At 41.5% G+C, this 17,553-nt stretch overlaps 1 protein-coding gene across 9 annotated transcripts in view; it reads left to right on the top strand.

Moving 5' to 3' along the window:
- FOXP1 (forkhead box P1) overlaps positions 1–17,553 on the top strand; it is a 533,089-nt gene that overhangs the window by 275,932 nt on the left and 239,604 nt on the right. For 5 of the 9 annotated variants that reach the window (XM_033141225.1, XM_033141233.1, XM_033141229.1 and 2 more), the window contains one exon: positions 9,055–9,178. The exons of 3 other annotated variants lie outside the window; for them this stretch is intronic. The gene's annotated coding sequence lies outside the window, so the exon portion shown is untranslated. Of the gene's footprint in view, positions 1–8,868; positions 8,934–9,054; positions 9,179–17,553 lie in introns of those variants that run through there. One more of the 9 variants, XM_033141224.1, reaches the window with a different exon arrangement.

The following is a 17,553-nucleotide window of genomic DNA, read 5'->3' on the forward strand; positions in this document are numbered from 1 at the left end:
AGCCGTTGTGTATTACAGCTTGTGTTCCTCCTTCCCTCGCTTATCTGAATGAGGTGCTCTGTCCTTGTACACTACTTTGTTGGGGTTGAGTGTGATTGGCTTTCTCCCTGAAGTTCCAAGGTGAGGTTCTAGGCAGAAAAAAATGTTAACAGTGTGCTTTTCATGGACTGGCTGGATGCAGAGATAAGTGCTGGGAGGTACCAGCTGGGGAACCCCCAGGGGAAGAATGTCAGAGCCAGGAGACGTGGTGGTCTAAGAGGGGAGAAGGTCTAAGAGGGGAGAAGGAGGTGTCAGAAGCTGAAGCGGGAATAGGGTTTAGAGAGTAAGAAGAGTCTGTGGCAGAGAGCAGTCCAGACTCCAGAGGTAGAAGCGAAGGCTGGAGAGAAGACAGGTACTGAAGAAGTCAGGGAATCTCCCACTCCTGCTGTGACCAGCTCCCCTCAGCACTGGTATCTCAGAACATGCAGAGAAATTGAGGGCTGAGCAAAAAGAAAAGGAGCCTTAGGCTGCTGAGGACGGAACTGGGGTGAGGAGCTTTAGAGAACAGTGGGAAGGCAGGGACCTTCAGTCCTCGCAACTGCTCTATTGGGACAAGAGCTACTGGGAAGGGTTGCTGTGACCACTAGGACTGAGCTGTTTTGTTTATTTGGATAAAGGGGTAACTTCACTGACACTGGGTGATTTATTGTTTTGCTGCTGACCTACGCCTGACTCCTGCTCCTGTCAGTGCTCAAGTTCCCATGTGTGTTCTGAAGCTAGTCTGTTTTGTATTTTTCCACAGTTCCACATTACCAAAATGATGACCTGAGGCCAAAGAGATACATCCCTCATGCCCATCATCTGAATTGTGGTCTCAGTATATGGGACTTACATATTTGTTGTGGTGTGCTGTGATTGGACACTGAGTTACACCATATATTGTCTTCTGTTGTGGCATTGTAGGCAGGGTGGTTCTCGACACGGAGGTGGCTATTTTTACTGTTTCAGTGACTTCAAAGGAAGGAAAATTATTTTCACCACATCTGGGGTTGATGCGATGTGTTTGTTGTTGATGAAGATGTGGCCTTAGATTGAAGTGTTAGGTGTAATATAAGTGTCTCCTCCCTTGTGGAGCCGATAACTCTGTTCCATGTTAGCTGTCAGGGTTGAGCCAGATGAGTAGGAGTGGTGGCAAGACCCCCCCCCCCTGGCAAGGCTGCACCCACAGGAGAATCGGGGGACTGGAGGAATTCATACCTGGAGAAGACTGGTGGCAGCACTCCTCAGAAGAGGAAGAATCAGATAGGGAATTGGGAAGACCAGAACAGGAGGAGGAAGAAGTCGAGCCAGAATCAGGCCCTTGTGAGGAGAGGAACTGGCAGGGCCCCTCCCCTCCTCCCTTCTCTGTTGTAGAATGTACAGCTGAAGGATGTAGGGAACAATTTGAGGCAGCTGCACCTTGTAAGAGACGTGGTTATGAGCTGGCTACTTAAGGAAGACCGGCTGCTCCATTCACCAGCACCTACAACGCTGGAGTGCGTGGTTGTTTTTGCTCATCCTGCTCCTGATTCTTGTGTTCATGACTTCAGCTTCCTAACCCCTGGCTTGTTCTTGACCGCGGCTTCCTGATTCTTGGCTCATACGTGACTTAGGCTTCCCTGACTCCTGACTCAACCGACTTCGGCTACTCCTGACCCCTGTGCAATTGTCTGTCCTCCGCTGGCCTTGACTCGGACTGTTACTGACTTCGGCTTTTCCTGACCCCATACTGTTACCTGGCTTTGGTTGGCTCCTGACCTGTACTGTTGGACTTCGGCTTTATCTGACTCTGACTGCTGCTCTTCAGAGTGCCAGCCTGTTGGCGTCCTAACATTACCCACTCAACCAAGTACATCTTTGCCAGATTTAGCAAAGTAGTTGATATTATCCAGCTCGTAGAATCATAGAAGCATAGAGTTGGAAGAGACCACAAGGGCCATCCAGTCCAACCCCCTGCCAAGCAGGAAACACCACCAAAGCATTCCTGACAGATGGCTGTCAAGCCTCCGCTTAAAGACCTCCAAAGAAGGAGACTCCACCACACTCCTTGGCAGCAAATTCCACTGTGGAACAGCTCTTACTGTCAGGAAGTTCTTCCTAATGTTTAGGTGGAATCTTCTTTCTTGTAGTTTGAATCCATTGCCCTGTGTCCGCTTCTCTGGAGCCTTTCATTTTTTTTTGCCCAAGTGTAGTACTTTACATTTCTCCCTGTTAAAATTCATCTTGTTTGCTTTGGCCCAGTACTCTAATCTGTTAAGGTCATTTTGAAGTGTGATCCTGTCCTCTGGGGTATTAGCCACCCCTCCCAATTTGGTGTCATCTGCAAACTTGATCAGGATGCCCTCAAGCCCATCATCCAAGTCATTGATGAAGATGTTGAATAAGACTGGGCCAAAGACAGAACCCTGTGACACCCCACTAGTCACTTCTCTCCAGGATGAAGAGGAGCCATTCATGAGCACCCTTTGGGTTCGGTCTGTCAGCCAGTTACCAATCCACTGAATGGTAGCATTGTCTAGCCCGCATTTTACCAGCTTCTTTACAAGAATATCATGGGGCACCTTATCAAAGGCCTTGCTGAAATCAAGATAGGCTACATCCACAGCGTTCCCTTCATCCACCAGGCTTGTAATTCTGTCAAAAAATGAGATCAGATTGGTCTGACGTGACTTATTTTTCAGAAACCCATGCTGACTTGTAGTGATCACAGCGTTCCTTTCTAGGTGCTCACAGACCGTTTGCTTAATGATCTGCTCTAGAATCTTTCCTGGTATTGATGTCAGGCTGACTGGGCAGTAATTGTTTGGGTCTTCTCTTTCCCCCTTTTTGAAAATAGGGACAACATTTGCCCTCCTCCAGTCTGCTGGGACTTCGCCTGTTCTCCAGGAATTCTCAAAGATTACTGCCAGTGGTTCTGAAATCACCTCTGCCAGTTCTTTTAGTACTCTTGGATGTAGTTCATTTGGCCCTGGAGACTTGAATACATCTAAACTAGCCAAGTATTCTTGTATTACCTCCTTACTTATTCTGCGCCGTGTTTCCCCTGCTGAATCATCTGCTCCATATTCTTCAGGTTGGGCATTGTTTTCTTTTTTGGAGACGACTGAGGCAAAGAAGGCATTGAGGAGTTCTGCCCTTTCTCTGTCTCCTGTTCACATTTCACCATCTTCTCCTATAAGTGTTTAAGCCCTGATTACTAATAGGTTGAGGCAGATACCTATGGTTTTTGTTTGGTGGCAAAACACATTATTTGGATCAGGCTGACTGCTACCAAAACAGTTAACCAGGTTACAGCTGTTTTTGGAAAGGACTTTATGAAGTGGACACCTCTCCTGTGATGAGCTAGTTTCAAGCTGCCAAACGGCCTTTCGAGTACGCTGTTGATGAGCCGTCAGGCTGTAATAACTTTTGGTCACTACAGAGCAAGTTGGATTTGCAGAAGCAACATACAGGTGAAAGGTTCTGTATTCCATTATCAGCCTCCTAAGCTGGCTTCTATCACTCACAAAAGCTATCTGTTTGAACACTTGTCATATTTGGTATCTTGGACTATAACTGTGGAGTCAGAAAATCTATTTGCATATTTCCCCCCTAATAAAGCAGGCTAGTTGTACATAGCATTAGGAAGCAACTTAATGAACATATTCCTTTTTCTCCTTAAAAAGAAATGTTTCCTCTTAGACTATGGCAAGATCTGATTTCTCTAAATCAAGGCTGCATTTGTTCAGCTGTATTCATCTTTGTCCTTCATTTGACAATCCTCCCCCCTGCTCTATAAATACAGAGTTGTAAACAAGAGCTAATCCTTAGCAACAACCCAGAAAGTTAATGTTTCTCTCCAGCTCTTGTTATAATAAATTCAGACACTTTGAATTTGATGTGATTTACACACCATATTCATAAGGCTAGTAGGTACTAATGCCTTATTAGCTAGCTGAAAAAAGAGCACTCTTTTGTATTCACTTTATAATATAATTGCACCACATTTTCCTTCGCAAGATGTTTAAAGATGCTTTAAAAAAATGGAAGTGTTTTTCCCTTCCTCACTTTTGCTTTTACATTTGGTGGAATACTCTTATATATGTTTTCCCTCCCATAATAGTCAACATTGTCAAAACACTTTGCCATGTGCATCTTCATAATAGCAAGCTTTATGGGTTAAGATTATCATCATGTTAGTTTAAATCTTTCTGTAAATTTCACAGATGAAAATGCTGGAGAAGTGATTCCTAACCAGGAAATAACCTTAGTTTTTTCTACAGTTGAACTGAGAAGGTATAAAGATTATACAGTACCCTGAATAGAGAATGTACCTCTCTCTGTATGGTATTTGTTTAAAACCTATAGTCACTGTTTGTACTAGGGATCCTCTTTAATGTACTTATTTGTTATTTTATATTTGCTCAGGGAATGTTTTCATAGTCTTAATCTACATAAGCCATGCATGTTTGAATTCTGCGATTCCCAAAGCACTGTGATTTTAAAGTAGTAAAGATGTAGCAAACCACACATACAAAAGAAAGTTTACATATAGCTTTTCTAGCACTGAAATATTTTATTCAGCTTTCTAATGCCTTAACATTGTGGTCAGCATTGCCATAAAGCTATGGTTATAAGAAACGATACAATCTGTGAAGCATTTCCCATTAGGTAGACACCATGTCTTTAAATTATGGCAATTTCTTAAGATTTTAAAGCAAAATGAGCTCTTAGGAGTGTGATTAATGGCAGGGAATGAGGATAACACTGGGTCATCAGTGGCACTCCATTACAAAAAAGGTTGAACTAATAAAAGCATCCATCTATTTGACCAATAAAGCATTTGAATGATATGCTTGTAGTTTTTATCATATAGTACTTACTTTGCACTGAATAAACTGTGATTTTACGTACTGGAAAAGGACCACAGAAGAAGCAGTTTCGTTTCGATGTGAAGATGTCTTAATGCTGAAATAACAGGCTGCACGTGCAATATTTTGCACATGATCCATTTTACAACACATATTTAAGTGAACAGATGCTAAGAAAGTCCAGCCCAGTCATATTTGACTTCAGAAGAGGAAAGTTCTAAATAAAATAAAATAAAATAATAAAATAAAATAAAATAAAATAAAGGGACTGGTAAAAGGAAGTTGAAAGCCAAATCAGGAGGGTCAGATCTATCTAAAATGCTTGGCGGCTATTCAAAGCCACAATAATGGAGGTTCAGCTAGAATGTATAGTACGGATCAGGAAAGGTCCTATCAAAACCAATAGGATGCCAATGTGGCTAATGAGTAAAGTCAATGAACATATTAGAAGCAAAAAGGCTTCCTTCAGAAAATCAAAGTATTGTCCAAAGAAGGAAAACGGAATATAAACTCAAACTTTTGGAAGAATAAATTAATGCATGCAATAAAGGATACAACAATAACAACAAATTAATTAAAAGCATACAGTTAAAACCAACTTTAAAAATTATTTGACTACATTTGAAGCTGGAAACTGACCAGGGTCACAGTTGGACCTTTGGGCACAAGGGAGTCAAAGATAGGCTAAAGCAGGGAAAGGAGATTGCAGAGAAGCTGGGTGATTGCAGAGAAGCTGGAAGACACTGTGAAAGGAAGTATGTAATTGTTCCCTAAGATCTACAAGAATAAGTCCTATCTAACTTACCTTTAGAGTCCTTTGAGTGTCAATGAGCATATGGATGGGAGCGATCCAGCTGACAATGTGAACTCAGACTTTCAAAAAGCATTTTATAAAGTCACTGAACAAAGGCTACCTAAGCTTACCAAGCATGGTATAAGAGGACAGACACTCTCATTTATATTAATTCTCCCATTAACCCAAGGTTTCAGTTTCAGTCCGTGAGGGTAGTCAGGGGCTCTCATAGGCTAGCCCTGCACTATGCTGCCAGTGTGGGTGGCAGCCATACATACTGTCCACACATCTAGAGCAGATCAAAAATGGCTATATACATGTGCACAGCTGTGTGTTAGAGTTCTGTGTGAGGTGGGATTGAGCCACATCACATATCTAGAAAAAGCTCCTTGTGGTCTTGGCTAGAGCTTACTTCCTCACAATCGGATACTCAGGGGGTTGTCAAAACAGAGCCTTTAAGGAGTGTTTGAGCCCAAGGTTTAGTATGACAAGTGAACCAGTCCACCCCCCCCCCTAAAGTCATTAAATCCAGATGTCATGCTACTCCTTTTTCTGTCAACTTGTGGTTGTTTTGTCATGGTCAGATATGTGATGGGTCTCCTTCATATAGCCTACTCAAAAGCAAGCATTCTGGAGGGTGGGCTTAATGTTGTCAAATTTACCTGGGCTAATGCTTAAAAACTTGCATTGCCCTGCTTTCCTTTCTCTGCCGAATAACCACAATGGTCTCCATAGCTGTCAACTTTCCCCCCCTTTTAAGGGAAATTCCGTTATTCCAAATAGGATTCCTCGCAAGAAAAGGGAAAAGTTGACAGCTATGATGGTCTCCCACACTTTGGTTTAAGCCCAAGCATATCCTGATCTGCCGATGTAGCTTCAGGTGGGTTGTTGTTACAGAAACTGATCACTGGTGGCATTCTAAAGAAGCACTGTCCAGGTTATGACCAGAGCAGTATTTCATAGTATTCTACACGTACTTGTTGCTACTTGCTAGCCCTTGTCTTAGCTCCTTCAGATGGTCTGTTTATTCAGCAGTCATCCTGATTTACTTGCACAAAGCTTGTGGTGGGTAGACTATGTCCACTATTGAACACTCATTCTGATTTGTTTACAGGGTGGTTATATGGCAATAAGCATTCATTCTGCATTCATTGTGATTTGCTCACAGAGTGTTTAGATATATTCATGTTAGTCATTTGTTCATCCCACAGTTTTCAATGCATTTCCCCATCACTTTCCAAACTGCAAAAAGTTTGCTTTTCTTTTTTAGGGGATTTATTGCAACAGAGTACTTTAATCCACGTTACACCTAAAGTTCCAGTATGCACTTGAGTTCCTCCCACAAAATGCTGACAAATCTGGAGGCACCTCAGGTCACAATAGGGACTTTTCTCTTGGCATGACTGAGAGATTCCAGAAGCCTGATTTGGAGTTCTGACAGAGCATGATTTTGGACATCTGTATTTAAATTGCATTTTTATTCTACTTATCCTCCAAGGAGCTCAGTTGGCTTAGCCCTTTTTATTATAACAATAATAAAGTAGGAAGTAGGAACATCAGAAACTGCCTTATGCCTTTTACAAGACTTTCAGCTTGTATTGTCCACACTGACTGACAGTGGCTCTCCAGTGTTTCAGATGGGTCCTCCCTATTCATATAATTGTAGAGTTGGTAGGAACCCCGAGGGTCATCTAGTCCAACCCTCTATCTTGAAAAACTGTGGATTGAGCCTGGAACCTTCTGCATGCTCTGCCACTAAGCTATGGTTGCTCCTCAGAGGTAGGTTACTCTTGAGTGGTGGCATCTCACCGAAAGTCACCAGTGAGCTTCATTGCTGAGGTCAAATTTAAACCTGGGTTTCCCCATTTCTAGTCTAATGCTCCAGCTGGGTTTCTCCAGCAATCTGGGGACACTGGTGAGAGTATATACAGAACAAAGACATGACAGAAATATTGAGTACATATATATCGGCCAAATTCAGACCAATACAAAAGGTGGCAGATTGAAATATGGACACATTGATCATAATCAATCTATAAGTGAGTTCAGTCTGTGGTCAGACATTTCTAGAATTGCCCAAACATTGACTTAGGCTCCAGCAGAGTCTAGAAATTACATGTTTCCAAGCAGTACATCAACACTTGACCAAAGAAGAGCCTGGGAGTTTTTAGACTGGCTAATGGCATCAATATCTGTCAATTATTGTAGGGTTGGATGCTGGCCTATTTATAAGCTCTTGGTCAATGGATTTAGGAATCGCAGAAAGGAATTAGAAATTCCCAACAACTTTGCATTTTTCTACATTTGCAGCTTTACGTTGGGTCTCTGCCTTTGATATGCATACCATTGGTTATTCTGAACTTAATACTGCATTAAAAAAGTTATGTGCTGCTCTTGATACTTGCATATAACAGATTGGGCTTTTTAGTAGAATCCAAAACATTCTAATTAACAGGCATTGGTAACTGATCTAAACAACTTCATGGACAAAATGGATTTAAGATGGTGCTTCTCTCTCTCTCTCTCTCTCTCTCCACTTCCTTCTCTTGTAAATGATGTCTTTTCCTGTAAATATAACTTTAACAATTAACCACCTGCACTTCTGTTTGTGCCCTCTCCTTCTGTTAACTGCGCTGTTGTTTCAAATGCCGTCTGTGAGGGAGGGGGGAATGGCATCGGATTTGATCTCCCCAGTTAGTGCAGTGACTACAGAGCACAATTTGGATAATTGCAACTTCTTGTTTAGAAGCAACCTGGCACTGTATAAACAAGTCGCCCTGGTCCCCAACTGGTTTGATTTTCATGGTGGTCAGCAGCTGATGCGTGTAACACACAACCTTCCTGCTCCTCAATATGTCAGGAGGATCGCAGTTTGTTTGTCTTGACCTCTCCCCAGCTGTTTACTCTGCAATGCATTTGCCTCAACCTTGATTCCCTGAGAGTGGCCCCTTTCTCCTCCCTCCTCTGTTTACAGTTGTCCTGCCCTGAGTGTCACCTATGAAATCTGTTGATTATTCCACCTGGTTAATGTTAAATTGCTCTTGCAAGATGATGTGTTTGTTCATAAACACAAACGCCAGGGCCCTTGTTTACTGTACCCATGGCAGCAATCAGTTATTAAACAAATATTGCTTTGTTTGCGGGTGTGAGCAGCAGTTTAGCCTGCAAGGTCTGCTGGGGGTGGGGAGTTGGGGGGGGAGCTTTAAAAGCTAGGATTTTGATAAAGAAGAAAAGGGGAACTTGTCCCTGGAATGTGGCTGAAACTGACTTGGGTTTGTTTTTCTTATCGTTAACTTTAGATGAAGGGGCTACAAAGATTAGCAAGTTGTTTGGTTTTTTTCCAAGAGATTTCCTTAGTGTAATGATATCTATCCAGTTGTTTGCTTTTTTCAGAAGGGAGAGAGCACTCCTGCAAGACGGCTAGCACAGTAATAGAACATCTGATGACTAGAAAATTCTGTGTGGATCAAACAAGGACTTTAAATGTCTAGGACAAAAGGATAGGGCTATGAACAAGGTAATCACAAAAAAGAACCTTCTTCTGAATGATATATAGTGATTTTCTGTTTGTGGATTGTTTGTGTGTGTGTGTTTGTGTGTTTCTTTTAACAGTATGTTGGTGCTTGTGTCCTCCACGAAGTTAGGAAAGGGATTTTTAAAAACTTGTTTTAGAGCAGAGCTGATGTAAACTCTTGTAAGGATGACAGGCAATGTAGAAACAAACCAATTAATATGCTAACACTTCTTGCTGCGTTTTCATCATTTTGTGTGCTTTCCTGCCATGTATTAGTAGGCAGTAGTCTTATGTTTGAAAGTGTATTTACATCTTCAGATGTTTTGCATTGTAATATTTCTTCTTATGTGCTAGGAGCTCTAATGAAATAAAGTAGTACTAGTAGTTGCTGTTTTGCAAAGAACTTGTTGTCCCCTCTCCCATTTTTCCTCTCCTTCATTGTTGTTTAAGGGTATCTTATACCAAGTAGCAGAACATTGTATGCTTCATTGACTTCAGTGGGTCAGCTACAGGACTTTACACAGTCCTACTTAAAAATGAACAGTGGTTGTGGAGTCACAGGGCAGAAAGCATTATACATAATTTGAATATCAGATACAACCTGTTAGCAATAAACTCTGAATCCTAAGGAAATAGAAAAGTGAGCACATTTAGAGAAAAGTTAATGTTAGCTTTTTATATTTAATGCAGGGGCCTGTAACTTTATAGGCAAGAACTGCCCATTAAAATTATAAGAAAACAAAATATAAGTGCATAAGGAGTTTTTAAAGGATCAGATTAAATGATTGACCTGTTAGTCATCCAGGCAAGCCGACAAGAAAACGTTTGCAAAATCCTGATAGATGGTACTTACTAAGTCGCCATAATGATCTGAAACATATTGTTCATTTTGATTGCTAGAGCGTTCATGGGGCTTGAGGTGAATCGGCATTTGAAGTGTTGTGGCCTAACCAGGCAGTCATTAATTGACTAGCATTGCCATGATGAATCAGTCCTTCTCTCTGCGGCAGACAATGGGGAAAAATTGAATAAGAAACTAAACTTTATGGTGTCGTAGCTTGACAAAGCACTGCTTAACCACAGAGATGATGATTATTATCCTGCAGACCCTACTTAAGACTGCAATCCTATGCATACTTTCTTTGGGGTAAGCTCTACTGAACACAGTAAGACTTATTTCTGAGTTAATATCTGTAGCATACAGTTACTGGTGTTTTAAAATCATTGTCTTGTCAATGGCATGATGAATGTTTGGTTAATAAGGAAAGAAAAAAAAGATTTTCAGGAAAATGTTGCTAAAACATAAAAACCAACAATAACAAATAATTAAATACATTAGCAGTAGGAGACCAGCTATGGAGGTGGTTGGACCTTGTCAAAAAGTGTGCTAAAGGAGGAAAAGGAGATTGCAAAGAAGCAAAATTAATTATTTGCATCTTCTTCAAAGCAGAAGATGTGAGTCAGGATGGGAGTCTGAGGGATTGAGGAAGATAATGGTTACAAGAGACAATGTTCTATTCCATGAGTTATCAAACTGTGGCCATGGACCACCAGTGGTCTCCAAACTTCATTCAGCGGGTCCATAATGTGCCTCTAAAAATATAATTAAATATCATCTAGCACAGCATAGTACAATTAGTACAAAAATTATTACATGTTTCACCAAGACACTCAGCAATTTTCTAGGGTCAGAGGAAAGGAGGGGAGTTTGGGAACTACTATTCAAGGCCTTATAGACAAATTAAAATTTGACAAATTTCTAGGTCTGGGTGGCTTCCATCTGAAAGGTCTTAATGAACTAAAATGTGCAGTTGCTGATTGCTTATGCCATATCAGCTTCCACAGGTGAGGAGTGGAAAGTGGATAACATAACACTATTCTTTTTTTAGAAATCTAGAGGAGACCCATAAATTACAGGCTAGTTAGTATATAAAAGCCCAGAACTTGTGGAAGTGGGACCAGCATGGGTTCTCCAAAGGTCAGTCCTGTCTCACTAATATTTCAGAGATCTTTGAGAGTATCAACAAGCATAGAGATAGAGGTGATTCATCTGATATACTTAGACTTTGAAAATGTGTTTGCGTAAGCTTAGCAGTCATGGAATAAGAGGGCAGGTCCTCCTACTGGTTAAAGAATAGGAAGTAGAGAGTAGAGAGGAATAAATTGGCAGTTCTCACAATGGAGGAGTAAGATTGACCAAGGATCAGTACTGGAACATGTGCTCTTCATCTTGCTTCTAAATGACCACAAGTTAAGACTGATACAGCCAGGTTTGCTGGTGATACCAAATTCTTCAAGGGGATTAAAAGAAAAAGTGACTGCAAAAACTCCAAAATAAATTATCCTAACTGGGTAAATTGGCATTAAAATGGCAAATACAGTTGAACGTATGCAAGTGTAAAGTGGTGCACATTGGGGCAAAAATGCCTAATTTCACATATATACCAATAGGTCACAAGTGGTTACTGACCAGGAATGAGACTTTGGGGTCGTAGAGGATAGCTTGATGAAAATTTCAACCCAATGTGTGACAGTTTTGAAAAACACAAGTTGTGTGTTGCAGATCATTAGGAAAGAGATTTAAAAATAAGGCTACTAGCATAATAATAAAAAAGGTAAAGGTAAAGGCCCCTGACAGTTAAGTCCAGTTGCGAACGACTCTGGGGTTGCAGCACTCATCTCGCTTTACTGGCTGAGGGAGCTGATGTTTGTCCGCAGACAGTTTTTCCAGGTCACGTGGCCAGCATGACTAAGCCACTTCTGGTGAAACCAGAGCAGCGCATGGAAATGTTGTTCACCTTCCCGCCGGAGCAGTACCTATTTATCTACTTGCACTTTGACGTGCTTTCGAACTGCTAGGTTGGCAGGAGCTGCGACCGAGCAATGGGAGCTCACCCCGTCGCGGGGAGTTGAACTGCTGACCTTCCGATCGACTGGCAAGCCGAAGTCTCAGTGATTTACACCACAGCACCACCAGCGTCCCTTGAGCATAATAATACTGTTATACAAATCTGTGTTGCGATAATACTTAGAATATAGGTCTGATCTCCTCACCTCAAAAAGGGATATTGTAGAGCTGGAAAATATTCAGGAAAGGTCAGCCAAAATGATCAAGGAGTTGGGGCAACCCCCCTATGAGGAAAGGTTATATTTGAAGCTTTTTTGTTTAGAAGACAGATGAGTAAGGAGAGACATGATAGAGGATATCAAATTAGACATGGTGTTGAGAAAGTGGCTAAAGAGAAAAAAAAATAAAAAATTCCTTCCAGTAGCACCTTAGAGATCAACTAAGTTTGTTCTTGGTATGAGGTTTCGTGTGCATGCACACTTCTTCAGATAAAGAGAAGTTAGAGAGAGACGCCTGTGCATGAATTTGTTTTTTGTGTGTGGAGATCAGTGCATGCTGATCAACACAGTCTTTGCAGTAAGGCTCTATTCTGATGGCATGAGTATCACGGCGACTGACCAGTAGATTCTTCTCTGCTGCAGTCTTCATCCGCCTACACAGCTGTTGTAACATACTGCTTGTTATCTTCCGCTTGTTCTGCCATGGAGGACCTCTAGGATCATTCTTTGTCTAGCGCCTCCCCTTTGACTTTACTGCCTTGTGTGACGCTACTGGGAGTATGAGACTCCCGACGGCTTTGCTCACAAGGATCATAGGAATGTGCAAGCCCACTCACCATGACAAGGTGAGGATCCCACAACTGAGTGGACAACAAAAGAGGTTTAAAGACACACTCAAGGCAGATCTTTAAAAAAATGTAGTACAAACACTGACAACTGGGAAGCGCAAGCGCTCCAATTGGAGAATAGCTTCTACCAAAGGCGTCATGAACTTTGAAGATGCACAAACTCGGGACAAAAGGGAGAAACAAGCTAAGAGGAAGGCACTTTTGGCAAATCCTCACTGTGATCAACTCTTGCCTGGAAAGCTATTTCCCCACTGTGGAAGGATCTGCAGATCCAAAATTGGCCTCCACAGCCACCTACGGATACACTTTTAAGACCATATTCATGGAAGACAATCTTACTCAGCTACGAGTGATCACCAAAAGAAGAAGAAGAAGAAAGGGAAGTTAAATAGAACATTGGCTAGAACTTGGGGTCATCCAATGGAGCTGATAGCTCGAAGATTTAGGAGACACAAAATAAAGTACTTTTTAACACCACTCAAAATTATGGAATTCACTCTCCCGAGTTGCAGTGATGCCCACAACTTAGATGGCTTTAACAGAGGATTAGGATAAGTCTATTAGTGACTATTAACCATGATAGCTATGTTCTATCTGTACTATCAGAGAAATTACATTATGTCTCTGAATACCATTTGCTGGGAATCACAAGTAGAGAGAGAGCTATACAACCTACGAACAGCTTCTTCAAACCAGTTGATCATGCAAAATGTGAATAAAATAGGTAGCACCATCTACCTGATTGAAAGGGTTCTAAAAATGAATATTTTTACACTTTTCATGTGGAACTGTTTGACATTACACAACACTAATTTCAAGTTTGTCAACAAGAGGATAATGAACAGGGACCTGCAGCCAGTCCCACCTCCTTCGTGTGTGTGCCTTTATGTTAACAAGCAGGACTTTGCCACATTCACATTTTACATACTTAGACAAACACTTTAAACATTGTAAATGCACACCCAAAAGCTGTAATGCGTGGAGTCACACTTGAAAAGGTTCTAAACAGTTTCTCCAACATAAAAAGTCGGAGAAATCCTACAGCAATAGGGTGTGTGTTGATATCTGAAGGGGCTGGTGGTGGAAATTTCCCTACTACTCTTTATTAGGATAGTGGTGGGACCAGCCCTTTCAGAAACTGCATTTCTATCCAGAAAGAAACCATTTCTATTCTAGTGCTGTACCTGATTAATAATTAGTATAGCAATTAATGGTTAGTCTAGCAAGTCATAAGAAGGAGGTTGGGAAGGGCAGACAGGAGAACACCAGTAGCTTTGCTTGTTTGCTTAGTGAAGATTTGGTGAAGGTGTGGACTAATGAGTGGGTGGATGAGAGGTGGTCTTGAACAAATGGGTAGTTTGTTAATTTGGTATGTCAATTGCTTAGACATATTTCAGCTTTTGTATTGATTAAGAGGTCATCATGATGGGGCTTTACCATTTCCTTTCAAGTTGTGCTTTGGACATACAGTCATACCTTGGTTCTCGAACGGAATCCATTCCGGAAGTCTGTTTGACTTCCGAAAATGCTTGAAAACCAAAGTGCGGCTTCCCATTGGCTGCAGGAGCTTCCTGCACTCAATCGGAAGCCACAGAAGCTGCGGCAGACATTCGGGTTCCAAAGAACATTTGCAGACAGGAACACTCACTTACGGGTTTGTGATGTTTGGGAGCCAAAGCATTCGAGTCGCAAGGGATTCGCGAACCAGGTGTGTACTGAAATATTTCCCAAGTCAATAAGAGTTTGGTTTAATAGGATGAAATTAGGATTGTCCCCTTTTTCTGGCATAGCCCCTGTGTTTTCAACAGCTGTACAACAGGCAGCAGTGAAGAGGCAAAGTTTTCCCCAGTTTTTTATTTCCCTATTAGGAAAACACATAATGGTAGTATTTTTGACCATGAAGCAGTTGATAAGGTACAGGGGCATTGCCTGGGAAGATAAATGGTAGGAACAAACATACATGCTTATCAATTATGTTTTTATGTTTGCTGTTGGGAACTAAACTTTATAGAAAAGGGACTGAGATCATTAGAATCTTGCCATGGTTTTACTGTGGACCGATCAGAGAATCATGGTTGCTACGAAAAACGACGTCTGTGTGGTTGTGATCTCAGGAAAAGAACTAAACACTGGATTCAGCTTCTGTAGTGGACTGTTGGATTGTATGCTAAATATCCATACAGATGCCACAAAAAGCTGAATGCTGATCTTACCCTTGCCCCCAGCTCTGTGGAGTCCTATCCGCATGGAAGCAATACTTGGAAGCTTTGACAGTACTATGGTTAACACTGACATGGCCCTATATCAACAGTCACAAAACTACTGCATGTTTAGGGAATGCTATACATTTCCCCACTATCACCCATACCACCTTTCTTTCTGTCTTGCAGACAGTCCTTGAGAGTAGAACCTGTGCTGCGCTTGATGCATACCCTTCCCTTACAGACTGTTTTTTTCTTCAGAGTTCTTCTTTATTTTCTTCCCGTCTGCCCTTTATATGCAGCATGGCAGGCAAGCTAAACTAGAAGTGCATGTGTGCAACTGCATTTCATCGTAACCTTGGTGATTTAAATGTTGGTTCCTTTCCTCCCTTTTCTCTCCTTTCCAAATAAAGATGGCAAGTTCCTTTGAATAGGGACCGTGCACCACTGCACCATGTATATTGGAAGCACATTACAGTGGTCCCTTGGTTCTCGAACGTAATCCATTCTGGAAAACCAGAATGTTTTGACTTCTGAAACATTCGAAAACCGAGGTGCAAAGGGTGGTCTGCAAAATCATTTGAGAAAATTGAAAAACATGCAACGGAAGCCGTTTGACTTCCAAGGCGCGTTAAAAAAATGGAAGCATTTACTTCCGGGTTTTCGGCATTCGGGTTCCGAAACATTCATCAACGGAGACGTTTGAGAACCGAGGTACCACTGTATTTGTTTTTGGTGAGTGTTTTAAATCCTAATTCATATGTTTGGATTGGATGGCCCTGTCTTCACCTGATGAAGAAGTATGTTTGTCCTCATCTCCATCTCCCCACCCCCACCCCAGTGATAACAGTTTGTGTGAATACTCATATCCAATCATGAAGGGGGGCAGTTCCTGCAAATCTTTCTTTCCCTTTCTCTGAAGGGCTGAAATCTTGGTATCCAGATATCTCAACACCAGTTTCTAGATAGCCCTACAGAATGCCTCTGATAGCCAATAGCTTTGTTTTAGAATGTCCTTTTCTTGCTCTGCCTTGTCCATTAGGGGGACTTTCACTTCCAAATGTGGCAGAATTGGGCAAGTCTGTGATTCCGATGCCATGTTTACTCTTAGGTTTGTACTTCCCATTATTAAATAGCTTGCTGAAGACTACACAAAATATTTACAGAGCTGTAGAACTCAGGGTACTGACTCCTGAATTTCTTCTCAAGGACGCTACTTGCCTTATGTTTCAAGTTCATCAGAGAATTAGCCATTAATTCTCTTATATTTTATTGGGTTTGAGTATCAATCTCTCAGCAGCTTTAGAGATCCCAGAGCCATACTGTTGACACCCATTGCCATTTGGGTCATAAAGAGATGAGAAAAGGGATGGTGTGCTATTATATGTAATTAAGTGCCAGGCAAGCGTTGTTGGATAGAGGGCAGCTGCTGAAGCTACTAGTAAGGAGATTTGGGGGCAAGTGTTATTTCAAATGAAAGCTTCTTACAAGAATTATATGTTTTGGATCAATTGGGAGAAATTGCAGGGAACTGTGTGAGCACAAGGAAATGTCTACTGCAATTGGTCAAGGTGATACACTTGACTCTCTTACAGGCTGAATTATATTAGATTTCCGTCTCGTCTCGGTTTCCTTCAAAGTTCTTGGTTTTAACCTTTTATTCTCCACCTCTCTACATCACTGAGCACTGCTTTCCCTACAGCCACAAGGGCACAGGAGGTGACTAGCCCCTTGCTAAGCAGATGCCAGTGCCAGTCTGTGGGTCAGCTACTAAAGGATGCTCTTAGTGCACTGTGATTTGTTTCAGTTCCCCTGGGAAGTGAACATCACCTCTTCAATATGTTCAACCTCCAGTAACCCAAAGCTTGGGATGAGTCCAATTCCAACCCTGGAACTCCCAAATGACAGCATGAGAAGCAGCTACCTTTGTGTCACAGGGCCAGCCTCGAAATGTGCTGTTGATAATTCCATCCGTTCTGGAGCCCCTTTCCCCCTAAGTACTAAATGAAATTTCAGATTTCGGATATGTCTAGACATAGACAGTGTGTGATAAAGTTGATAATACATTAATCATTTTTAACAACAGGTAATATGCATAATTTATGGTGTTACAGTGCTATCTTTTTTGATATTTATGATGGATAATGCTCAGTTTTTGCCCTCATATTACTGCTTTAAATTATACCACAAGAAAATTAATGAGAAAGTAGATTTATGGGTTTCATTTGTTTGTCAATTTGGAAATTAATTGGGTGTTAATTTTAGCCGTCCCTCATCAGACCAGGTCTTTAGTATGTGTGCATTACTTTGCATTCATTGAAGCCTACCTCCCATTTACTGTGGGTCACTAGCTTTGCATACATTAAAATAGCCCTCAGGCTCATTCTCTTGATTACTTTTTGAGCTGCCATGCATTAGAAAATTTACGCCTTTCTGTTATAATTATGAAAATTCTGCACAGGAGGAGGATCCTTGCGTAACA

This window comes from Lacerta agilis, chromosome 2 (genome assembly GCF_009819535.1).
Source record: "Lacerta agilis isolate rLacAgi1 chromosome 2, rLacAgi1.pri, whole genome shotgun sequence".
Classification (NCBI taxonomy): Eukaryota; Metazoa; Chordata; class Lepidosauria; order Squamata; family Lacertidae; genus Lacerta; species Lacerta agilis.